Source organism: Rhipicephalus microplus, chromosome X, assembly GCF_043290135.1.
Source record: "Rhipicephalus microplus isolate Deutch F79 chromosome X, USDA_Rmic, whole genome shotgun sequence".
In the NCBI taxonomy this organism is placed as follows: domain Eukaryota; kingdom Metazoa; phylum Arthropoda; class Arachnida; order Ixodida; family Ixodidae; genus Rhipicephalus; species Rhipicephalus microplus.
This window is the reverse complement of record NC_134710.1, coordinates 387,643,282-387,660,842: the sequence shown is the minus strand read 5'-3', so window position 1 is coordinate 387,660,842 and position 17,561 is coordinate 387,643,282. Positions and strand designations below refer to the sequence as shown.

Below are 17,561 nucleotides of genomic sequence, written 5' to 3'. Positions count from 1 at the left end.
TAAACACCCTCGTATGTCTTGCAGTATATTCGTGACACTCTTAAAGGGGCCCTGCTACACTATTTGAGCATGGCCAGAAAACATTGCTGATCGGTAGTAGAGGCTCCCGGGAATACGCGTGCCAAATGTTATAGCACACCACGCGGCCTGGAATTTGCAATAAATTACCACTGTTAGCTAAAAATGGCTTTATGTTCCCTCGACAAATGACGCAAGACGCTCAAAAATCACTCGTAGAATGCCCATCTATCAGACATTAGTTGATTTGAACATGGCTCTTGGTCATTGCAGAGATCGCTGCTAGAGGTCATCACTTGTCCACGCGTGTGCGCGTGATCGCACTGAGAAAGCCGATTGATGGATTTGCGGAGTCCGTGCCTCCTTTGTAATTTTCAGTGCCCGGTAAAAGCGGAAGAGAACAATGGGACTACTCCGTCGGCGCGAGTGCGGCGCCGCTACACCAGGTGCCGCCGCCTAAACAGGGTGCCGGAGTTCGCTACGTGCCGCAGCCGCCGTGTTCTGGCTCCGCGCTGAAAAGTAAACAGATTAAATCCTTAATGTTCTGCTCTAAAACCTCAATATATCGCGGCTGTAATCGCTGAATTATGTTACCGAGTGTTTCAGAGATCTGGTTGCCAGCTTTCACGCACTAGCCGCAAGCGAAGAACGCCACGCTAAATGAATACCAAAAACTTGCCGTGTACGCACGCACCTACATGCTTAGACATGATGTACATGAATTTCCAACGTTGACTTGCCATGCGTAGCAGCTCTATATTCTGCAAAATTAACCCAATTGATGCAATACGAATACATTTTGAAGAAAGAAGGAGCATTTATTTGTAAGTACCTCTATTTTCGGTAGCCTCACAGTTTTGCATATTTTCTTGACAGGGGCTTTTTCGCGAAGCACTTGAAAGCATCATGCTTGTCACTGACAGTGAATGCATAGTTCACCAGCAGGGGCCTCAAAAACCGAACAGATATCAGCTCCATGAGCTTAGTTCTGTGAGTGTCATCCATCTCCTTGCATTTGAGCAGGTTTGAAGCACACAGTGCTAGCACAGCATACTTAACCAGGGTAGAAAATGGATTTTTTAGAGTCGGATTGTCCTTCAGAGCACGATCCGCAAATGCCCTTAGCACGTCAACGGCAAACAGCAACTGGTCTGACGGGTAACGTAGCCCACCTCGGTCCTGGCTGCAGGTGAACTGCAAAATAGGTTGATTGCTCACTGGCTTTGTGCAGACTACAGTGCAACTTCCACAACACATGTGCTCGTTTATGACGCGGGAAATATAGCCCCCAACATAAACAGTTGCAGAAATCTCAAGTGACGGCAAGTGCTGAGGCAAGACTGTTGCATTGAGCCGTTGCAAAACACATGCAGCTCTCTGTAGCTGAGGCAGCTGCTGTGTTAGCGAAGGAGTAGCTTCAGTGAGCAGTGTGCCTGTTGACATTTGGGCACATTCTCTGTGTGCAACGTTTGATGCCATGCTGGATGCGGCAAGTCCAGTTTTTAAAACCTTCTCCAGCCCTTGCAAAACAGAACGAACATTCAGCATGTCATTGCAGCCAGAGGACATCCGCAGTGTTCCAAACAGCGACTCGATGGGGTCAATATTAAACTTACGCGTGAGCACAAACAAGAACTTCTCTGTGAGCAGGTACTTGATACAGGCAACTGTGGAATATGTGGTCAGGAGGAATGCTTCATATGTTTCTTTCGTCAAAAATTTCTTTTGACTTCGACAGCTTTTTCCAGTTCATCCGAGTACATGGGTAGCGTGACCTCGAGCCACTCCAGTCTTGCATCTTCAGCATCGTCAAACTGCCGAGTGTCAGGCCACTTTTTGTGGATGTGCTGGGTCGTATTGCTTGTATCATGCAGCACGAACCATCGATAGATGTTTTGCATGAAAATGATGGTCTGGCCTGCAGCTGCGAATGATACACTCGATGTATGCCCAGCTTAGTCTCTGAAATGCTCCAGGGCTGCAGTAACATCAGGCGAGAAGACCTGAATTGCCCTTGCGACATTCATTTTTTCTATGTTATTAGGATAGACATGTTTTCGGCTGAAGTAGCGGACAGGCTTTACAACCAGGTCCTTCTGTAGGTCATAGAGCTTCTTGATGTAGCAGGATGAGACCTCTCCTTTCGGACCAATGTCGTGGGCCAGAAACTGCGAGCGCACGTTTTTTAAAACATGTCATGCATCAAAACTTAAAAAGAGGAGCCTGTCGTGGTCACAGGCATGTTCTATCCGGTACGTAAGAAGACCATCGCCCAAAAGTGTCATGGCATTGACGTTCACTCTGTCGTTATCACTCACTAAGCGAACTACCCTGAAACCACAGGCTTCTACTTTTTCAAGCACAAAAATCTACAACTTGTGTTGCTGTGGGCCTGTTAAACCCTTGGTAAAATTGTAGGCCACTGGAATGCGATACGACGTTGAGAGTCCTGTAATTAGGAAGCAGAGAAGAGAGTTTGCTAAGGGGAGGTCCCCACCATGTTGTTCCAAAGAGACATCGGCGTGCCCCACAAAGCAGTCCTGCTGTTTGTTGTACTGCAGCTTTTCCCTGATCTTCATTTCGTCGACTATGAGTGAACACACCCTTGACTGTGGTACAGTCAAGCTTTCGGCTTCTACTCGGAGGCAAACTTCGGCGAGTTATACCCCTGTCACACGGGCACTTAAAAGTCTTTTAAGTAAGCGGTCTTTTTCCGAAAAGGAGTTCCTGACAGCAGACACACGGCACAGAGCGAACTCATTTTCAGAAGCGGTCTTTTTCGTAAACGGCGTTCGTCGATCTCATTTACGGCTCCGAATGAGTAGCCTCGAAACCAGTGGGCGCCAGCAATTTTCGAGTGGTGGAAAAAAAAGATCGAATGCTTATTTTTCTGTCACCAAAACTCTTTGTAAAAACAAATTTCATATCCTGCAGAAGGTGTAATGAACTCTTTTAATGGTTATTTCCTTTTCTACTCTCGTGAGCAGCTACAACGCGTCGGTATTATCACGTGGTGACGCTCGGTCTTGCGTTGCTTTATCCTCTCCTTGGCGGCTTTTGCAGCGTCTGCCTCGCTTTCCAGAGCGAGAAGGCAGGCCGTGAGGCTTGCGATCCTCGCTTTTTCTCCCGTACGGTCGCCCATAACGTGTCGAGAGCAGTCGAGAGCAGCGAAAAACAAATACGGTAAATAAAAGCACAGTGGTGCCAGACGGACTTGTGCACGTCTCTAGTTATGGAAATGCTTCCATATCTAGTGCAAAAACATTCACATTGGTGTTTCGTCATCTCTTATTCCTAAATTTATTTGAAGAAACGAGCAGTGCAACAAGTCTTTAACTTGTACATTGTGATACATCGTTTAATTTTCATTGCTTGTCTTTTAACTGCTAGCGCCACGCTTTCGCTAGCGTCTTCGAACGAAAACTCTAAAAGGAGATCGTTGCTGCCGTGTGTCTGCGCCGCAAACACCTCTTTGTTAAAAGTCTTTCAGCTTCGTAAAAGACCGCTTACTTAAAAGACTTTTTGCACGCCCGTGTGACACAGGTATTAGCTGAAGCCCGTTTCTCCACTGGTGGTTCCCAAGTAGTTGCTCAGAGTCTTTCTGCAAGGAAGCTTCAAAAGCATTTCACCGCGGATGTCTTCGTACGCCCTTGTAGACAAATGCCTTAAAACTACACAACGTCAGGTTGTCTCCTCAGACCTGCTCGGCCTCTTCTTCTTGAAGTTCTCAATCTGATCAATCAAGAATAAAGCTGCAGGTTCCTTTTCTTTCGCCCTTTCCTTCATGAAAGAAACATCCGCGACCAGGGCGTCCTCGTGCAGCTTTTTCAATTCCATTTTGTACTTGTCGATGGTCTGTTGCAGTCGAAGCAGCTGGCACCTCAACTCCTTTTCTTTTCTTCTCCACTTCGCTTTCTCAGCGACAAGCACACTTGAAGTTGACCTGTTGTCTACCTGGACGCCTTGATCACGCAAGTTGGCGTCCGACGATGTGTTCATCACGCAACAATCCGACATATCCGCCACTGCTGAAGCAACATTGACACTCGCGGAGTCGCTGCGCGCCATTGTAGCACTCACTCGTTTGTCGATGCTTGCTGTATTTCTCGCGGGAGTTGATTTCGGCTGGAGATGGGGCAGGTATTCTTCAAAAACTGACAGCACAGCCTCTTTCTTTAGGCGTCGCCGCTTGCCTTCGATGAAGTCCTCTTCTTTGAAGTGGCGACTGCATATTTGGTGTAGCATGAGGTGGTGTTCGGCGACCACTTGTCTCGTCGTATTGCGGCAAGCCAGTGCGCTCGAGCGTCTGCGTCAGTGGATAGTTCATGAAAGGAAAGCCCTGCCGGTTTCTTTTTCTCATCCGATTTACACAGCGGAACACAGCAGTAGGCCATCGTAAAGCATTCTACGCATGTACTTGCCGAAAACTGTCCCACAAAACGAAGTTGCGCACCACTGAACGGGCTTAACGCAACACCCGGACAGAATGGCAACAGCGGCACCCTGTTTACCCAGTGCCCCTAGCGGGAGCGGAGAAAAGTGGCGTTCGACGACCCCCCGATGGCGGTGTGCCCGGCACAGATTTTTATACAGGAGGCACTGGTGGGGTTTAACGTCCCAAAACCACCATATGATTATGAGAGACGCCGTAGCGGACGGTTCCGTAAATTTCGACTACCTGGGGTTCCTTAACGTGCACCCAAAGCTGAGCACACAGGCCTACACCATGTCCGCCTCCCTCGGAAAATACTGAAAAAGCCGCGTATGTGAAGAAAAAAAAGAAAAGAAAAAGTGCTCAAGGTCACGAGGTGCATGTGACGTATTTTGTTTGGCCCTACAATCTCTCCCTGAGAAGTTCCTAAAATAGTCAAGGCACTATAATCTCTGTCATAGGCGTATTAGCCGGGGGGGGGGGGGGAGCATCCTCACTGAGAAAAGTTAGGAAAGCTGAGCCACCCTCTCCCCCCCCCCCACTTTCGACAGTGGTCACATTTGGCTGCACGCCGGGGAATCCAAAAGTAAGGCATAGTTTTTCGTTTTCTATCACAACAGGATTTACTGAATTATGTTCTTACGGGAGGATGAAATCGTTACGAGATTATGTTACAACATAGTAAAATTTTGCCAACATTGCCGCTGTGATGATATTCCCTATATATATATATATATATATATATATATATATATATATATATATATATATATATATATATATATATATATATATATATATATATATATATATATATATATAACAAATGATTGGACACCGAACAGTAATCGAGACAAGTGTCTGCTAGACCTTCATATCATCACAGTACAAAATTATATAGTACACGAATACCACAGACAGAAATGAAAACAAGAAAGCTTGACAAAATCTGAAAAAATCAGTATGAGAAATTGGTCATCTAGGACAGACATAACAATAAAACCCCCTGAAAAAGGAGGAGTAATTGTAGTCCTTAATACAACCAACTATTTACAAGAAGCATACCGCCAACTATACGACTCAAAATTTTACGAACGCCTCGCAGGTGATCCGACAGACGAATACAAACGTATCGTATCAACAGAACTAAAGAAACTGTTGGATGCAGAAAAGATAACCAACACTGACCACAAACTGATGCGAGCAGCGTACCATCGTCCAGGTCGCTTCTACATCCTCCCAAAAATTCCTAAACCCGTAACCCAGGTCGACCAATCATATCAGGGTATCGGTACAATAATTGAACCCATATCAGGTTACGTGGACAAACTAATAAGCGACATTCCATGCACCCTCGCGTCATACATAAAAGACACCACACATTTTCTTCGAGACATTGCAGGTCTGTGTGCGCCGAAAAACTCGTACGTACTTGGTTACTCTTGATGTCTCTTCATTGTATACAAATATTCCTCACGATGACGGCATAGCTGCATTACAAAACATGTACACATACCATAGACAATCTAACACCCCAGATTTTTCTGCCATCGCAACTTTGACGAGGATGGTCCTCTAATTAAATTCATTCGAAATTAACTAATATTATTTATGACAAATCAGCGGGACCACTATGGGCACCAAAATGGCACCTAATTATGCCAACATATTTATGGGAAAGCTAGAATAGGAGTTTCTTGCACAAAGTTCTTTGAAACCACTGTTATACAGAAGATACATGGACATCTTTATTATTTGGACCCACAGCGAGGATCAACTTCTTAGCTTTATCGACACTTACAATGCTGTACATCCGAACATACACTTCGCACACATCTACTCGCAAACAACCGTAAATTTTTTTGATGTTGCCATAACGATAGAAGAAGACAAGCTTTCTACAACCATATATCGCAAACCAACGGATCGACAGCAATACATCCATTACCAAAGCGATCACCCACGCCACTGTAAAAACAGTATTCCATACAGCCAGGCTCACCAGTTTAAGCGAATCTGCTCTAGAGACGCTGACTTTGACACGAGCTCACAGAGGCTAAACTTATGCTCGATAAGCAAAAATACCCCTAACATGTAATTGATGACGCCGTTCAAAAAGCGAGAAAAACTGAAGCGTGATGACTTACTAATGAATGAAGCGACCACCGCAAGAAGACCCACAACGAACAAGCCTCTGCTTAACTTACAGCACAAATTTCCGCAATGTAAACAAAATCCTTAAACGACATTACAACGTTCTGGAACAAAGTGAACGTCTGAAACGCGCATTCCCATCCGCTCCTGGCGTCGCTTACCGACGACCACGCAACCTCAAAGACATACTTGTCCACTCTCAAATCAATACCTCACCACCTAATAATTCATGCCGACCCTGTATTAAGTCACGATGTCTTGTATGTAAAGCGATGCGAGAAACACACAAAGCAACCAGCACACAATCCTATTTTTCTATTATTATACGAGGAAACCTAACACGCGATTCCTCTAATGTGGTATACCTACTCGAATACAGCGTGTGCAGTATGCAGTACATCGGACAGACAGAAACACCATTTAGGATTCGCTTCATTAAGCACAGAGCCCATGCGAAATCAGCTCCAAATCTACCCCTATCAAAACATCCCAATCTTCCCAACCATGCATTCGGCAAACTATCAGTAACGCTCTTAGAGACGGGATTTAAATCAAACCGAGAACGTGAACAACGACAGTCATATCTTATCCACCGATTTAACACCCTCGATAGAGGAACAAATGAGAATACGGGTACAATTGCAGCAAATAAAGCATTAGAAAACAGTAACGGCAATAATGAAAAAAATAACTGAGTGCACGGCACTGCAGCTGCGAAAGGCACTGGACAACTCAAAATAATTCCAAGTGTAACTACCCTTCCTAAGTACAGCTATCATCTGTTTCTGTTTCTACCTCACTATACAAGCGATTGTGCCAAATATGACATGCCCAACAGAAACTCTGTGCACAGTCGGGAGGCCCCTACTGCACGTGTAATGCAGAAGCGGGCAAGAATTGCCATTGCACCCGCTTGCCAGCCTCTGCGGCAATGCGCGGTGCCCCTCTTTCTACGACGAGATGTCGACGGGACGCTGATTAGTTGAAGGCTTAAACTTCTTAAAAAAGCTATTTTTCGCCCACACCGAACCGCCAGAGCCAGGAGGTGCCGTCTGGTCGGGAACAATGCGTTAGTGAAAGGAAGGATACACAGACTGCAGACATCCTAAAGGTGAAAAGGAAAAAGGGAGAGTACACCTTAGATTCTCCTTTTTTCCTTTTTCTCTTTTTCTTTCCTTTCCTTTTTCTTCTTTTGTTCGTTTTTTCCTCTTTCTCTCTCTCACCCTCTGATTCAAGATTTATAAAGCTGAGCACCAACAAACTGTACCCTCAATCCTGATGAAGGCCAGACTATAGGCCGAAACCTCGAAATGAACCACGTTGTGACCGCTCACGGAGGATGTACTTGATTATATATATATATATATATATATATATATATATATATATATATATATATATATATATATATATATATATATATATATGCATAAGACAATCACAGTATCTGGAAAATTCATAAAAGCATAAATTCATAAATTTTCAAACAATCAGAGAACGGGAACAGCGGGAATACTACTTTATCTACAAAATTCAACCCGATAAAAAACGGAACAAATGAACACCCAGGCACTCTGGCGGCGTTACGATAACTTAAAGACGCAAACGCTTCTCTCTAATCAGTCCTTGGCCCCTACCTAGCCTCCCATTACGACAATAATATTACCCTCTAACAAAGCTTTTAGCATATGCATCTGAAAATATAGAAATGGTTTGCCGCTTCAAGCAAAGCCGGAACGCATAGGTAAGTGGTCTCGGATGTCGTACAGGTTTTTTTTCTCTTGTACGTTTTAACGCACCTTTCCTTTTCCTTCACTGACAGGAGCCAATACATATATTGAATATTGATAGTGGCGCCACAACCACAATCACCGGCTTTTTCATGTCTTCCGACACCACCAACATGCACTCGATGCGCTTAAGTTCTTCTCACCGATTTGTCGTAAACTTCAAAAGTGGTCAAGCCGCCAGCGGATTGCAGTTCGCTCGGAGGATTTCAAGCTGGACGGTTGTGCCCTCGCCATCTCCGACTTCAGCGTAGCTCCCGCCGACTGGTTCGCCCTCCGCGGTCTCCTGATGCCGTGCAGCTCTCGCATTGTGGCACCCCGCCCTTGGACTGCTTCGACCGGATCCCCACTTTCCTATCTCCTTCTTTTTTCCTCTCGTTGGCTGGCGGCTTCTTCTCCGTCTATTTTCCTTCTATTCTTTTTATCCCTCCTTCCTTCTCCCTATATCTTTTATTCCCCATATCCTATTCCTCTGCTGACCTGTTGAGGTGTCCTCGTAAGGTGAGACAGTTACGGGTCGGCACCTTTCCTTTTCTTTTCTTCTGATATAACCACTTATATATATAAAAAGTGGAAGGTGGAATACAATAACGGCGGTCACACTGTCCACTTGGGGGAAGGGTGGGTGCGTGGGAGGTATTGTTAACAATGATGGCACTGCTCGTTTACGTTCGCCTTACTCTGTTGAGATGCTGTCCCTTCCTAATTCCGCCGTGTCTCTCTTGCTTCGTAGGTGGTCTAAATTTCCGGAGCCTTCCTCTACGGCGTCTCTCATAATCATATAGTGGTTTTGGGACGTTAAACCCCACATATCTATCAATCGATCTCTTGCTTCGTCTCCTAAATTTTTCTTATCATTTTTTAACGTTTCTTCCTCGCCCCACCGTTTTTTCTCTCCCTTTTTGTTGTTGTTGTTGTTTATACTTTTTTTCTGACCCCTTCCCTCCTGTCTTGACAAGCTATAAGATAAGGAGACACGAAACATGTGTATATATTATTAAGGGGCTCTCGTCGAAACGTCGGCTATAGAGCATCGAACACGTTATTCGAAGGTCGCAGGTTTGATTCCTGCCCACGGCAAGTTATCTTTTCAACCACTTCTATTTCTTCGTATTTACATTAAAATTCGGTCTAATAACTTCCCCTATACTTTTCTCGGCATGATTGTCTGTTAGATCTCATTGATATTGTGTCAAATTACGGGAAAAATGAGTCCTTAAGTATACACTGCTTTCCCATATATATATATATATATATATATATATATATATATATATATATATATGTATATATATATATATATATATATATATATATATATATATATATATATATATATATATATATATATATATATTCCGGCTGAAGGTTAGCCCCCCCCCCCCCCCCATCGCGAAAGAGTTGTTACACCACTGATGCCTGCTTAGCTTCCAGCACTTTTTTCGAGACGTGAGAAGAGAGATGCGATTGCAGCGTATGAGAAATCTTTTGTAACTCCGCTCGTGCTAGATGGAGACGGCGTAAAGTTCTTGAGGCAATAAGCTTTTATAGTGAATTATTTTATGTTTACTTAAAAAGTGTTTCATGGCCCCTTTAAGAAAAACGCAGACCAATCTTAAAATTTTCGTTTACTTTGGAATAAAAATTTTGTGCTAAGTGATGACACACATATATAGAAGGGAAGACGTAGATGTGTACCGAGAATTCAATAATTTTTTCAATTTTGTGGCTTCTAACTAGTACAAAGTTTACTATTACGAAGAACATAAATAGCCTTCAAACGGATCCTATAGTATATGATATCGGTGAAGTCTTGATATTCTATGTGCGTGTTTGTGCGTGCGTCATCATCTGTGATTCGTTAATGCTTTTTTGAAAGCCGCTAGGGTGCCTGCTTGCCACGGTAATTGCACGAAGTAATTTGTGGCCACCAATTATTCTACGTGGACCAATGCACTTCGCGTATTTTCCTATATACGCTTCTATTTTGAATTTTCTTGTGGCAACGTACATGCACATATAAACGCCCATTCAGTAAAATTAACTAATGTATTAGTTATGCAAGTCAACACTACTCACGAAACACATTGTAAATTAGCAAGAGTCACTAATTAGCATTCTACTATACCTTCACTTACTAGAAGGTTAGTGCTTTTTGTGCCAAGTAAACGGTGAGTATTTAGTTGGCGAATAAGCAGGCCTTTTTTCCAAAAATGCATGTCTAAACGAATGATTAAAAATTTTTTTAAAGACCCCTGACACCAAATTCGGAAACTTGACAATCTTGTGTTGTTTCATAGTCCTGCATGACCTCTGATTATTAGCGGCGAGCGTAGCGTAGAAGATATAAGACAGTTATAGTATATACCGGGTTTACCGGGATACCGGGCGTACGGTGATAGCGAGATCAAAGTTCGCATGCGCAGATACAGATGTTACCCGTACCGCTTACCATACGCACGCTATTCTTCAGATTTAAAGTTACCGTGTTAGTGTACGTATAACATGACGGCGCTCTCGGACACCCGCTTCGAAGTGACTTTGGCGTGGTTGTTGAAAGATTCACTTTGTTCGCAGAAAACGACTGTTCAAAGTGGCTTCGCTTGCCTTGAGTTAGCTTCGACGACGAGTATCACGTAAAAATTGGGGTAGTTTTTGAGATACCTTCCCATTTCGAACGTGTCTAGGCCTAACGACAAGATCAATGTGAAGAAACGGGCAACATATTTTTTTTCATGTTTGGCGCGTGGTTCATATTCAGTTACTTTATATTACCAAAATAAACTTGTAACAGTGCTTCGCACGGTGACACTGGCAGACATTCATGTTTTGTTTTCTTTTTTGCTGTTCTTACTTCTCAACTCTCCGACCGGTGGCACCACGATCTCCGTTGGGGCACGTACACCACGTAAACGCTACCGCGTTAAACTGTAAGAAGCTGTCCGTAACGAACGCTTGCTGCATGGTAGCGCCGTCCCCTTAATCTTAGCTATCACTCTAACGGTAAACTATGGGCCTCCAAACTTCAGCCAGGGGGCGCTGCACCGCAAGCATTTCGAAGCAGGAGCGTCGACGCTCTAAAGGGTATGCGAAGTCAGCTAAGGCTTCCCGCAATACCCACTCGCAGATTTTGCTGGTGGGAGATGGGAACGTGCCACGCGTCGCAAGAGCACTCCAACGACAACTTGGCCCCAAACAGAATCTGCAGACATGCTGGACGCAACATGCGACTGTGAAACGTGCACAGGAGTTGCTACACCAGTGCATAGGAGAACCCCAAGGGGAAGCTGGCCGTTGTCGCCGGCTGGTGGTGCTGCTGGTGGGAGCAACAGACGCAATTCGGGGGACCCGCCCGGAAAACGTCGTCCAAGTGGTACGTGACAGCGTGGCCCTGTACGCGGAGAGGCTGGGGATTTGCTCTGTTCCAGAGGTGACTACCCGAGGGAAGGTTACACTGGCTCGAGCTATTACATTGAATGCCCAGCTAAGAAAGATTTGTTCCATACTGAGAGCAAAGTTCTTGGACAACAGCAAGCAGTTGGAAGAAGGATGGCTGGCCCGGGACAGCGCCCTCTATGTCGCAGACACAGCCTCTCAAGTGGTGACCCGAATGGCAACGATTGCAAACAATTTTTTTAGGGAATCGAGAAAGACCTCGGAGACGCGACAAAAGGGGCCCGAAGAGAAAAAAGGAAAATGACACCGGTACCACTGGCCACGGGAGTCCGGGCGGGTTGACACCTACTGCCTTAGACGTTTGCGGACAGGGGAGCGAAGGTCATCCAGCTCGGCCCCAGACGCAGCACCACGTGCTTCTCCGGCATCCACAACCCGGCACCACCAAACACCCACAGGAGCCGACGGACCCCCAGAAAACAGAGCATTGGGACAAAGTGTCCCCTGTGGGGCTACTATTCCCGGAGACGCGATCAAACGACGTGATACCACAAGCTGTCCTGCCCCAGCAGTCCCCGCCCTGGCAGGGCAACATACCGCCTCCATACCTAACCCAACCGATGGGAGCACTGCCTATTGGACTAGACCTGGCTCGAATGATAGCCGACATGGTCCAGCACTACATGAGGCAACAACATCCCCAATGACATTCCCTCCGTGCCGAGCAGGACATGAGCAGGAGAGCTTTCGCAGTGGGGAGTATGGGAGACACTGTGGTCCAGAGGACATTCGGACATGTCGATCAAAGTGCCATAGGTGCCGGGCGAAGTGGCAATGCTTCCGATTGGGTTTTCTTAACATGCACGGTGCCCGCTGGGAATAAAAGTGGGGAGAACTGTATAATGCCCTAAGAGACGAAGAGTTCTCGTTATATGCAGTGGCAGAGACCCACTTGCGAGATCTGGAAGAGCCACCAACTCGGCCAGACTGGCACTGGACGGGTCAGAACAGATCTGGCCAGAGTCGCAAAGGGGGAGGGGTCGGTGTGTTATGGCGCCACGACCTCCATTGGCAACGTTTGGATGGGGAATGCAGAGACCACTTGTGGGTAACAGGAAATGTGCTTGGTGTGAACACTGCGGTGTGTGTTGTATACTTGTCTGTGCAAGGCCTACACGAAGGAAATGTAAAGCTTATTGGATGTGTACGCGAGGACGCACGACGACTGCAGGCAGACAACGAGCTCATCGTTATTGGCGACTTTAATGGGCACCTGAGTGAGCTGGACGGGCACCTGGATGCCAACGGGAAGCTGCTCCTGCAGTTGGCCGAAGACTTAGACCTCGTCATCATGAACCTCGAGCCACAGTGGGAGGGACAGTTCACATGGTGTGCTCGCGGCGGTGCCACCAATATTGATTATGCCGTGGTCTCTCTGCGTTTGCAGGCAATGCTACAGAGGTGCGGTGTGGATGAAGAGGGAAAGCACAGTCTCGGCAGCGACCATAACCGCCTTAGGCTCGACTTCGGACACTCCTGTCATAAAGGAAAACTAATTTCCAGATGAAAGAAGATCAAGCGGTACCTACCACACCATTCCATCGAGGCTGTCGTTGAGGACTTCGAGGCTTGTGCCGAAATGCACGAGGCTACCACTTATGACGAGTACATGTTGGCCCTGCAACGGGTGGTGGAACGACATATGATCCCAGACAGACGGTCGACACGAGCATTAAAGAGTCCGTGGTGGGATAGCGATGTTGAGGAAGCCTGGAAAAGGCGTCGAGAGGCAAACAGGGAGCATCGAAGGATGGTGCGGTCGTCGGATACAGAGGCATGCGCAGCCACCTGGCAGAGATATCTTGAACTGAAGCACGAGGTACAGGCATTGGTGCAGGCGAAAATTGCCGAGTACAACAAGAGGGCAAGAACGCAGCCCAGAAGTTCTGGCAATATGTGCAAACACTGGACAGGCGACAACAGAATTCCCCCCAATTGAGGGATGCTGACACCAACCAGCCAGTGGCAAATGTGCGGCAGCACCTGACACAATACATCAGTGGACTGTTTGGCTCGATGGGAAATGACGGCGACAGGGATGCTTCCGCGGCCACGACACTGCACCCTGCCCTCGGCGAAAGGCAAGAGGAAGCGGAACCGCGCTGGGCGGTGAGCAGTGTGACAGTCATCCGTGCCTTAGCGCGAATGAGCACTCGAACTGCAACGGGGCCCGACGAGGTGCCAGCGCGCCTGGTGAAGTGCCTCCACTCACAGGCTAGGGAGAAGCTTGCAGACCAGCTGTCGAGCATCCTTTCTGGCGCTGAAATCCCGAACGATTGGCGTCAGGGTCGGATAACGTTGATCCTAAAGCAAGGCGGCGCGGCGTACCTGCTGGAGAGCTATCGCCCTATCACGGTCACTAGCGTGATGTACCGAATGTTTGCCGGTATCCTAAGGGAATGGCTAAGTGGCTGGGCTGAGACGAAGAACTTGCTGACGGAACGACAAAATGGGTTTCGTTCAGGTCGTAGATTGGAGGATAATATTTTCACTCTGACCCAGTGTGCCGAAATAGCGAAGCTTGAAGGGCGATCTCTGCTATGCTGTTTTCTGGATGTACAGAAAGCATACGATAGTGTCCCGCAGGCAGCATTGTTTGATTGCATGAACCACTTGGGCCTTCCAGAGATCCTCATCTCGACCATGAGACGTATGTACAGAGGTAACACTGTAGTGGCACACTTCGGAGATGTTCAGTCCGACCCCGTTGTAGTAGTGAAAGGCCTGCATCAGGGTTGCCCACTCTCACCATTACTGTATACTCTTTACGTCTCAAGCCTCGAGAGGAAGCTTCTTAGTTCCAGCCTTGGTTTTCGGCTCCACCACACGACCAGCGGTATCGACGAGAGGCGTCGTCTACCGGGCTTAACGTTCGCAGACGACATTGTGCTCATGGCAGAAAGCACCGAGGAAATGCAGGCACTGCTGGACATCTGCCAGGATGAAATCAGCCGCCTGGGGCTCTGCTTCCACGTTAAGAAGACAGCCCTTCTCAGACTTGTGGGGGAGTGCACCAAGGAGAGAGTTGTGACCCTGGGAGATGCCGAAGTGAGTAGCTGCACCGAATACAGGTACCTGGGTGTAAAATTGTCAGCATCAACGGACATGTACAGCCTACATGAGGCGAAGACGCGTGAAGCTGGACTGCGGGCTCAGAGCATCCTCCGGCGCCGCTGTTTGTGGGGCTGCAACCGATATTTAATGCTACGTGACTTTTGGAAGCTCGTCCACGTGCCTGGGCTGACATTCGCGAACGCAGTCGTGGTTATGTCAGCAGCCACCCGGGAATGGTTGGAGCGGCAACAGCGGGAAGTAGGACGCATCGCTCTGGGCTGTCATGGCATGGTGGCGAATGAGGCGGTCCAGGGGGACATCGGCTGGTCGAGCTTCGAAGCACGTGAGGCGGCCACTGCCGCCTAATGTACATGTCCCGCGAGAGGTGGTCTCGGCGAGTTTTTGACTACCTCATGGCGACATGTATGCGCACCAATTGGGTACGACGAGTGTACCAACTTGAGAAAAAGTTCGGGTTTTTCCAGGAGCCACTGACGGCCGGAAACCAACGGGGGCGCACTAAGGAAATTCTCCAACGTATTAAGGAGGCCGAGGAGGAGAAGTGGAGGCAGGCACAAGTGAACAAGTCAAGTCTCCTCCTCTACCGCCAGCACAAGGACACCATCGCTCCAGTCCCACTGTACGACAATGGCCTTGGAAGTGTGCTGTTGTTTGAGGCGAGAGCAGGGGCCCTGCGTACTCTCGTCCGTAAGCAAGCCTACGACGGTGAACTCGTGAGTGTGGTGTGTCACGCGTGTGGTGGGGCTGACGAGACCATCGCACACATCGTGACTGAGTGCCCGCAACTGAGCCCATCCAGTTCGAACACAGATCTTGCTGCCGCACTGGGTTTCGTGGACACAGGTGATGTGGTGAACTACGCCGCAGTTAGGCGCAGCAAAACTCGCCTAGAACAATGGAGGAAAATAACTCTCCAGAGACTTCGGGAGGGTTCTTAACTCGGCAACCCGCCCAGTCTGTATTTTATTTTCTTATTTTCTTTGTATTTTTTTTTACTATCGGCTAGGGTGCCAAAGTGTGCCCGCCCGTTACAAAGGGAATGGCCGCATTACCATCATCAGCATTACCATCTTCGCCGCATTTCTAGCAAAAACTGGTTGCTCAGTACCCCACTCCCGCCTTCTGCCTATGCTATCTCAGCACATTCACTCGCTCTGCACGTGCTGTTATCTCGACTCCTTCCACGTGCAGCTTCAAATGGATAGCTTCGATAAGATACGTGCAGCTTTGATACGACCTGTTAACAAGGTCGTATCGTAAGTTCAATTACACCTTTAATATTTTTTCAGCTCTTTTGAAAGGGCTGCTGACCCGCAGTTTGCGGGATCGAATCCCGGCGGCGGCGGCTGCATTTCCGATGGGGGCGGAAAAGTTGTAGGTCTGCGTGCTCAGGTTTGGGTGCACGTTAAAGAACCCCAAGTGATCGAAATTTCCGGAGCCCTCCACTACGGCGGCTCTCATAATCATATGGTGGTTTTGGGACGTTGAACCCCCATATCAATCAATCAATCAATCGATCGATCAATCAATCAATCAATCAATCAATCAATCAATCAATCAATCAATCAATCAATCAATCAATCAATCAGGCTCTTTTAAAAGTATAATGATACGCACAAAAAAGTATTTTGTGTCCACTTCGACCATGCATGTTTCTTGCAGCGCATGTTTAATTTCGGATAATATCCACGCCTAATCACACAGCATGTTCACTGATTCGAATGTCGATTGGGTCGTTCTGACAACTCACTTGGTCGTCGTCATATCAAAAACAATACCTACTAGGATCGAGCATGTTTTAGTTACGCCGAGATTTGCCCTTGATAACTACGTCAAACTTCGCTAAACCACCGAAAACTTTATATCTGTCTTGGTTCTTTGTTCAACTCGTTTTCATAGCGGCAGCCGAATATTGCCCGTGGCTCGGGTGCATGTGAGAACAGAATATTTTCGAGCCAAAATCATCATATCATTAGGAGGCACGCCATGGTTTGAGACTCCAGATTGATACTGGCCACATGGATTTTTTAACGTTCATCTAAGCTTATTTGAAGTGTGTACGGCGCGACGACAAGAAACCGAGAATGCACACACAGCGATCGTCACTTCTGTTACATTGAGCGTCATGCGGTCATACGCTTGAAATCTGCAACACCAACACGCCCTGTCTATCATTCTTGCGCCAAAATCTCAGCGCACTGTTTGTGCGTTTTCGCTCCCGTGAAAATTCAGCTGGCGTTTGCGGGACTCGAACTCATGACATCGATACTAGCACCACAACACCTCATCATGCTAACTTATCTGTGGGTGTTGCTTGCAAGACCTGTACGTATAAACGCTCAGCGCGAACCCGCCACACAAATCCGTTTACACTGAGCGGTGACAAAAAGTCTGCAGCCATCAGCTGAATAAAACACTTGCAGGGCTCACAGTATGGTATTTTAAGTTTATTAAGCTTGCAGGCTCCACTGCTTTCGCACTACCAATGGTTGTCTCGAAAAGCTTGTGCCAAATCGCGAAATGTACTGTGGTTGCCTATTTGTTGCAGTTTCAGCTTACAAACACGCTTTTTTTTTAATATGAGTTCAGTGACCACGTTTCTTTCAGTAAATGATAGCTTGTAGCATTTTGCACAATAA

The 17,561-nt window shown here is 47.0% G+C and overlaps 1 protein-coding gene and 1 pseudogene across 1 annotated transcript in view; one reads left to right on the top strand and one right to left on the bottom strand.

The window, feature by feature from the left end:
- LOC119161027 (nose resistant to fluoxetine protein 6) overlaps positions 1-17,561 on the top strand; it is a 204,287-nt gene that overhangs the window by 8,070 nt on the left and 178,656 nt on the right. The window lies entirely within an intron of this gene.
- On the bottom strand, positions 868-4,086 carry LOC142777037 (uncharacterized; annotated as a pseudogene).